This window comes from Motacilla alba, chromosome 1 (genome assembly GCF_015832195.1).
Source record: "Motacilla alba alba isolate MOTALB_02 chromosome 1, Motacilla_alba_V1.0_pri, whole genome shotgun sequence".
In the NCBI taxonomy this organism is placed as follows: Eukaryota; Metazoa; Chordata; class Aves; order Passeriformes; family Motacillidae; genus Motacilla; species Motacilla alba.
In genome coordinates, this window is record NC_052016.1 from 46,783,085 (window position 1) to 46,792,276 (window position 9,192).

At 42.7% G+C, this 9,192-nt stretch overlaps 1 long non-coding RNA gene across 1 annotated transcript; it reads left to right on the forward strand.

The window, feature by feature from the left end:
* The first annotated feature begins 280 nt into the window (after positions 1–280).
* On the forward strand, positions 281–3,120 carry LOC119698072. The gene is made up of 2 exons (XR_005256056.1): positions 281–409; positions 2,807–3,120. It is a non-coding gene; the product is annotated as an uncharacterized LOC119698072 (long non-coding RNA).
* The last annotated feature ends 6,072 nt before the right edge of the window (positions 3,121–9,192 follow it).

Here is a 9,192-nt window from a genome sequence, read left to right on the forward strand (position 1 = left end):
TGCTGGCCATGCTGGTGCTCCTCTGCTTGCTGTCACACTGCCAGCAGAGAGCTCTGCTGCTGGGAAGTGAGCAAGTGAGGAGCTCCTCCTGGCACCTGTTCCACCTTGCCCAGAAATGCCTGGAAGTTTCTGCCCCATGCTGCCTTCTGTTCTGCACACACAGCTCTGCAGACTAGCTCTGTGTGACTGCACATAGATAGTGGGGGTATTTTTGGGACATTGCAGTAAAGCCAAGTGAAAATTATCCCTCCCCTCAAAAGCAAGTAGGTAAGCACAAAAGGTTTAGATGGCTGCTAAGAGGACAACTGGTGAGCAAGCATTGAAATATGCTGACAGATATAGAGAATTAATCTGAAACAAGTGCAGTGAGAACATCCTCATCCTAGGGCAAGCTGGGTCACCCTTCATGGTATGTTCAGTTCTGGTGTTTTTTTACAAAGACTAACAGATGAATGGCTTGCATCTATCTGTGATACTTTCTGTAACATGTGTAACACATTTAACATGTCCATGCATGTTTATAACAGACAATAACCATCACATGAGCTTCTATAAACTACAACTGCACAGGGCCCTAGCATGTTTCAGCACAGCCTAACGTGGAGTACCATCATCAATTTAAGTCATGTTCACACTTCTTATGTGTGTTATCTGTATTAGGGATCAGGTCATCAGGGCTTCAGTCCTCACAAGGCAGAAGAAATGTCTAATTTTCTGAGGTTTTAAAGATTATATAAAGGGTCACCTTGGCTTTTCTGCACAGACTGTATCCTATTATTCCTGACTCTGTTTTGAATTACTTTTCTTTCACTGCAGGGAGGAAACTCTCACAAAATAAAAAGGGTTTTTTATTAAATGTCTATGCAGTGAAATACAGGTGCATTTATTGATAATATTGTTGTAGCCTTGATAGTTTAAGGACCTAGACAAGGCATGCTTTGTAGACAGAGGCAATACTTTTTTATTGAGTCAACTTTCTGGTCTTTACATATTTTTCTGCACTTGGAAAAGGGGATCAGTTCACAGGCAGGCACACCAGCCTTTCTCCAAGTCCCTGTTTGCTTTGCTGCTCTGGTCAGGACACATGCCAGGGCATGTTGCCAGGAGCCTGGGTGCATGCTGCAGTCATGTCTACAGCGCAGCATTGCTTTTCACCCACACCTGCTTGGCAGGCTCATAAGGAACTGTCTGGTGTTTTTAAAAAGGGAAAGAGTGTTTCCACCAAAACTGCACCTTGACAGTAGAGGACAGGCCAGCCGGGCTCCAAGGGCAATGGTGAGGGACAGGGCAGTGCCCTCCCCAACATGTCACTGTCCTGCAGCACCCAGCCGGAAGAGCAGAGCAAGGATGGGGATGGTGACCAGCAGGGCACAGCCCAGCAATGTCCGTCCCCAGCTGCACACAGCTGATGGAAACACAGCCACAACTTCCTGATGCTCCAGCAGCGCTGATAGCTTTGGCATCTCGCTGAGCTGGACTGCCCCAGCTCAGCTGCCTCAGCACACACCAGCAGGATCCAGCACTGCCCAGAGCCCAGAAGGGCCTCGTGTTAATGTTATTCTGCAGCGCAGCAGCAGCAAGTAGCTCACCTAAATATGTGAACTGCAGCACACCCGTAGCAGCATTTCACGTAGGTGTATGAGAGATGCGCAAATGCTGTCCTGCTTCTGGGCTTGCTGGTTTTGGCTGTAGAGAGAGGCAGCCATTTACCACATTTATGGCCCTGGAGAGAAGGGCAAGTCAAAAATAAGTGTCAAGTGTTGTTTGAAGCACCACCATTGTGCACATGGTGTGGTTAGAGTGGCCTCAGCCCACACTGGGTGCTACTGCAGCAGCAAGCTCAGCAGTGTCCCTGAACCCCAAGCAGCATCTCCCAGCCAGGACAGATGGGCTGTGCTGAGCATCTCTGCAGCCCTGTAAGCCACAGTTTCCACACAGCCCAGGTCACAGCTGTCATAATGCGGAGATCAAAGCTGAAAAAGCTCAAGAAGCACTTCCAATGGTTTACAGATAAACCACTCTCAGAGAGGATTAAGGGAGACAATTGTAACTTGTATTATATGAGCCAGGAGCTGACTTGGTTTGAAAAAGTTTGTCAGTGGGTAACTTCCCACCACAGACTGCTGTCAACTTGTGTAATGCTGAGTCTGATCATGCAGAGGTGCCTTGACAGGTCTGTACAATGTTATTTTTCAACTCATTACTCAGTGTTGCAGCTGGATCCATCAAACCAAAGGTGATTTTACTGCCTTTTGGATAAGCAAGTCAGTGTTTATTCAAAAGGCAGGCTCTTCAGTACAGCTGCTATCAGCCCTTTCCCTGAGCCAGACTCAAAAATGAAATGTTTCTTCTCAGCAGATTGGAAAGGGCAGAGTCAGTATTTCCCCTGAGGATCTCAGGAGAGCTCAGCTCCAGGAGGTTGCTTCATTATGGTACTGCAAACAGATTCCAAGGCACGCATGTCCATGTGTGTGCATGCCTGCATGCCCACACACACAGGTCAGATTTTGCTCTTATCCTTCTAATACACTTACTGAACAAAATGAGTATTTAGGGAATGATTCTTTTACACTTTTTGAAAATTTCCATGTTAAGCAAATTGAAGTAGTCACCTGTTGTCACCTCTTCATTACCTAAAGTGTTAAGTGTTCTCTTTGCCGGCCTGTCAGAAGTAGCATAAATAACAATCTATTCCCTTGTGGACTGATCTGGGGCAAGCTTTTGTTGTATTAGTTAGTAAGAAAATGCCTTGAATAGTTGATGATCTAAAAAACAAAATAGGAGTGAAAAGTCCCTTATTTTCCAGATGTTCAGCTGTGGTTTCGACACACAGAAAATGAAACCCTCTCTGTGCTGAAGTCAATGCTGAAGCCTCAGTAGGACTGCGGGTTTTATCCCAGCTGCTGAAACAAAATATGGAAAAATGTTGAGGACCTGGACACACCTCCTTAAAAAGCTTGACAGAAATCTGCACAGAGGCAGGCACTGAACATGTTTCTTGGGTCCCTTATTTGTATATTAAAACCCTACCTTTTGGTTGCTAACTCCTAATGCTAAAAAATATAAGTGGCAATAAAAGACTGGCCATGACATTGGGCTGAGCTATGCAATGAAAAAAAACTCCATTGCTGGTTCTTTGATAAACTGTTCTAAGCAAGTGACAAATTCCTGGTCTTTACAAAGGGGAGCAGTACCTCATGCTGTGCTGTGATGAAATGTTTGCAAGCCCTGTGCTGTTCCACTGCTTTCAGTACCCTTGTCTACGAATCCATCACTTTCAGAGAGCTGTGGCTGGTGCCATCTCTCTTCTGTCTCCAGATGGCTGCAAGACAGATGTTTGTGTGGGAGTCAGGCGTATCAGCTTCCTAGAGAGTTGATGTAGAAGGATAGATGATTCTGAGGCCCAGCACATCTCAGCCAAAGGTTGGCAGTGAAAGTGAAAAGTGAAGTGAAAAATCTCTAAGCCTTATGCTTTCCCAGCTTCTATCATATGATAGAAGCTGGAAAAGCATAAGGCTTAGAGATTGAAATGAAGTAAAAGAGGGACAGGAGGAAGACCCAGGGGAAGGAACTGACTAAACCATGACAAGATGCACAAGGCACCAGCTGGACCTCTTCCAGCTCCTGATCTCTCCTCATGAGGAGACCTGTATAAACTCACACATATACACATGTAATGAATGCTCCGTCATATAAGGCAGCTTCAAATGTCTTGCCTGCGTTGGATTATTTTTTGAGGTCTGTTTTAAAGGAAGGCTGTATGTGAGAGGGGATGACTAGAAACGGTTTGACCTTTCACCAGAGTCCAGCCCCAACACAAACTGGAAGGGCTGCCATTTGACAACTCTCTAATTGTTTTCAGGAGACATAATGAGACAAAACCTATCAGCAATAAAAAAATATAAAGGCAGAGGTGAAGGTGCTTGCCAGCTGGACTAGGAAGAGGCAGCTGTTGGTTATAAAATGGCTGCTTTGGGTCTTTGTCTTGCCAAACTTGGAGAGAAATCATAGGCCGTGCAAGAAAAAGTCTTGCGCTTCAAAAAATGAAGTTGAAACTACTCTCAGGTTATGATTTCCTTTAAAGTGTTTTCTGCAATTTTACAACTGAAGTATGCTGCTTACAAGTGGAAAGGTAAAATTAAACTTTTCTCCAAAATTATTTCATGATTGCTGGTTTTTCTGTTGCACTAACTTCAACATTGATAACACAGATAAATCCATCACAGTCCATCAGGAAGATTATTTTTTGCCTCTGGTCTATTCTCAGTCAATCTCTTCAGTTTCCCAAACATGAGACTGTACTCCCAGCTCTAAGATCTGTTACAGACCGATGCCCTCACAAAAAACCCAAATTGCAATATGATTCCCCCAAAAAGTCTCAAAAATCCAGTTCAAGTCCCACTATATAATGTGTCAAAGTCCCAAATAATATCCTGCTCCCCAGATTAAAACAACAACAGCCAACAAGCAAATGATCAAGCAGGATGATAATTTTTTTTGTATGATGTCGCTGTTGAAGGAAATTTTTATCGTCAATCTGTAGTATCCTAAATTAATTTTTGCCACTCAAGTCCATAATTTTTAATTGCATATGACATGCTGACTCAAGACATCTCACTGTTCAACATAAAGCTTGCTCTGTCTTACTGGCCACACAGCCCATAGGCAAGGCAGTCAGCGTGATGGACCCCATGTGGCACAGAAATGTTCTGAATGAACAGAAGCACCAGGAGGTGCATTCTTCTGCTCAGAATGAGCCTTAACAACAGCTGTTCACAGTTTCATGATAAACTTCGTCCAGTTTGGGGCAATTCTAGCGCCCCCTCCCCCATGCATGCACACTGTTGTTGTGCTGTTATCTGTTGATGTCTACTCAGAAGCTGAGAGGAATGGTCTTAAAACTGTTTGCCTTAAAATAATGTATTTGTCTTAAAACATATGTTTGGTGGAGCACATAAATTAAATTAAAGCTAATGTGAGCTAGTTACATATATTTTTAAGGAAAAAAAGCACTCACCTTAAATACATCTTCTTATCTGCAGATCAGCCACAGTCAAGCAAATCAAAATTTGACAGAAGTCAGAATGGCATATCCATGTTATAAAAGATGATACCAGAAATATGGATAATTTCTTTTGATCTTGGACAGAAAAAAAAGTTTAAAATCTGTGTGATATGGAATCTGCATTAAGGCTTTTGAATACCATGTATTCCAGTAGAAGATAATTATTTGCAATAAATTGTTATGGAAAAACAACTCAACTTCATCAGCTCTTGGACTCTTCATTAACATGAACAAAGTAAGTTCACAGCAGTGAAGGCACTTTTGCTCTAGGGGCTGCTACCTGTTACCTCATTATACACAAGCCAAAGTATACTTGATGACTCAGTGTAGACTTCAGTGAGAAATGTGCTGGTCATTTTTTGTGACCCTGTACAATGTTATTAATTCTTCTGTCCTCACAGAGGTTCAGTAATGTACATATGGATTTGAGATATGTGTGCTGAATGTGAAAGCAACATTATTTTCAGATGGTGTACAGTTGTGGGGATATTTAAGCAAGAACAGGCAGCTCCAAGCAGAAAACATACTGAAAGAATCAGCTCTAAAACCAATATGAGACAGAAAAGTGTATCTTAATATGAAGAGACATTGTTTATAATTTGTATGGCTAAAAAGAGAATGGAAAGCAACATCTGTGTCCTCTTTGCTAATTTTGTTTTACAAATGCACTCCAGCAGCACACACCACTTATTCTTATGGAATAAGAGCTGGTGCAGATTAAAAGAATAGATAAACACTCTTCCATAATTGCAAGGTAGAACAAAGGTAAAGAGGAAAGTTCTTCCCTATAATTATCCCCAAGCTTTCTGTCATTCCAACAAAGCTATTTATTGATGATGTACATGTTAGTTACACAGAAAAAAAAAAAGATTAAGGCATCAGTGAGAGACTAGATTGTTAATGGTTAATGGCTTAAACAATCAGCAGGGTGCTTTGCTAGCGATGCGTAAAGAATCCGTGCAGGTGCAGAGGGGTGCACAGCCACCAGCAGAGGCTACGGCGCGGTGTTGAAAAAGATAATGGAAGAGGTTGAGAAGAGGCAAATCAGTTTAAGTGAAGTATTGCTTTTTTATCATGCTGAAGTCCTTACACTAGTGACTCAGCTGTGAAAAGTCCCCACCAGAGAAGTACCAGGATGTTCAGCCTGAAGGAGTTCATCTCTTCTCGTGGGCCAAAATTGACTCAACTACATGTAACAGGCAGCTGTGGTGTCTTTGAAGGTGTCAAAGACTCCTGAAGTGTCCTGTGATCCACAGCATTACATCATCCAGTGTAAATCTCCCTAGAGGAGGTAACTGGGAATTCCCATTGAGCCAGAACATAATAAAACGCCACCAGACTTCATGTTTTGTGGGTTTCCCCCACCCCTGATGGATCAAGATTTGGCACTAGTTGTACTTTTTTCCATGAAAATGTAATCTCAAAGAGTTGTTCTCAACCTTGGTAGCCTGGAAAAACCAAGGTAGCACAGGGGTCCTGTACCCCCCAGGGCTTGGAGCTCTGGAATTTGTTTTGTCTTTCTGCCTAGGGAAAGGCCATGGATCCCTGATGGATCAAGGCCATAATTTCAACCAATGCAGTCTGGTCATGTGACCCATGGGTAGTGACTATGTACCTTTCCAGTTTTATATTTTCTTTCTTTTCCCTGATATGTTTTCATAAGTGATTTTTTGGTGCTTTTATATTGTTGCATTTCTAACCAAAATGGCTACATTTTAAAATTTACCAAGAGCCTTGCTCTACCTTAATGTTATAAAGTTTGTAACTAAAAGTTTGTTATTGGACTTCCCGAGAATTTTGTTGTTCCTCCTGCTCACTGGCACTGCTAGACACTCCTCTGCTGACATACTCCAGAAGCCACCCTGGGCTGGTGACTCATGTGACCTTCAACCTGCAGCCACTGTCTAGAGAGCCAGCCCAGTGTGGAGGCTGAGCCAGCAGCCGCCCCTGACTCTGCTCGGTGACCTGGGCTGAGCCGCTGTCCTGAGCTGGCTGATGGATGGGCATTGTGGTCTGCCCAGAGAAGTCTGCTATGCTCTGATTGTAGGGAATTGAGTGCCGTGTTGGCACATATGTGCAAACTCCAGGGGCACAGAAGGGAGACATGAGCACCATGGTCCCCTTTACTGACTTCTCTTTATATTTAAGATGTGTGCTGAGCAATGTGCTTAATTGGAAGCTGTAGGACTTCTCCCTCCCTCCTTCCCAATATCAACAAATAGCTCATGGTACTGAAGTTAAACAAAAGCTTTGCCTTTGCTCTCCCTGTTGCTGTGGTAAATCGTGCTGTCATGTTGCCATAGAAACGGCAGCTATCACAAATATCACTACATCGTGGCATCAGAGCAGCTCCAACAGCCAGGTCGTCATTCTGGGCCAGTCCTCTTATCCCTCATCCAGCCCTGTCTTTCCAACTCTTCTACAATGTGCTGCAATTTTTGATGAAAAAAGAGAAATTCAAGCTTTATTCATGGGAGTGGAGAGTTTTATCAAGGAGGATTAATTGTGAAAACCCACACTTGTTAGCTCTCAAATACTCAGGTGGAGTAGGACAACAGACTATGGAGAGCTGAGACTTTGGTGATATAAATTGTTACGTTTACTCACATTTGAAAGACAGTGAAGAGAAAACTAATTAATCACAAGTTGATTTGAAATAATCTGTAAACAGCTTTGGTGGAGAGGACAGAGAGGTTTTTCTCCTCAAATATTTATGAACCTAGAGATACAGATGGGTAGTGGGTGAGAGTTTTAAGAGACACGCTATGCTAATTTATATTCATCAGGGATTTTTGCATTTTCTATAGCAGAATTGGAAAGCATTAGCACATTTCCCTCCAATCCTCCAGCTCCCCTGTGGACAAATATCTATTACTTTCATTGAAAACCCATTATAACTTCAGTATTGTCCAAATAAAGGACATTGAGTTGTGTTTTAACTAAAATGAGCAGGTTGCTCTGCTCTAGTGTAATGAAGAATATCTATTGGGATAGGCTTGAAATCTCACCATTTTTCACTTACAATAAAGGTTTGCAGTCACATCAGTACATGTTTCATGCACTGAGTAGAAAAGACAACTCTAATTTTCAGGTTTTTTTCAGGGAACAGTAACATGAGTTTTCAAAGACACTGGCTTTTTTATTATGAAAATGCCTGTCTTTTATTTCATTTATTCTGCTTTTGCTAGCCACATGGTTAAAGTTAGGAAAACAAACAGCAGATACTTTCCAGGGAGGAATGTTTACATTACATCTAGCTTATCTGTGCAAAGAATAATCTATGAACTCTCCCTGGCCTTTTGGATAAGCAAACATAAACCTCATTTCCCTTTATTGTCCACTCCACGTAATAACTAGCCTTTCCAGAGGGCTTCACAGAGGTTATTCAGTCCAGGATGGCTCTTGGGGATTTCCTTTAATGACTAAAGGGATCAATGTGTGCATTGTTGAGCAGTCATATTGCAGTTGTGATGGTCGAAGGATAAAGCACACAAGTTTGTAGGGAGAGGTATCGTCTTGTATCAAGAATAATCAATATAGCTGGAAAAAGAGGTCTTCAAGCATGAGTCTTTCCTTGTGTCTCTGGAGGTAAACTGATATGCTCCACAGGTTCATGTCTCCAACCCCACAGTCCCATCTCTTTTTTGTGAGCATTCCTGCAAGTCCTCTGTGAGCTAAACCAGCTCAGGAAACATCTAAAGAATTAACCCAACAAAAAGAAGTGGATTTTTTTGGGGTGGCTCAGCAATCTGATTTGGCTGTTTGCAGTGTGACACTTGTTGCCATAGGTACAGAAGCAAGGGAGAAGATGAAAAAAAGACAGGACGCCCTTTTTGGTGACCATGAGATGTATATTTGTTGCAGTTGTCTCATTTCGTGGTGGTGAGGACACCACGCTCTGGTTTGGACATTTCAAAGGGCTTCTTTAGCTCTGCTCCCATGACATTCTTCAAAAAACAGCAATCAGCCTTACCAACGTAAGGATACACTTAAGCTTTCATAGCAATCAAGAGGAGGGTGATGCTGTAAACACCATTCATCAGAGCCTTTGCAGCACTTCCCACAGCCCCTCCTCTTTCTGGTAGGTAGGCACTGAGATTCTGGCTTTCTCAGGCCATTCACAAAGC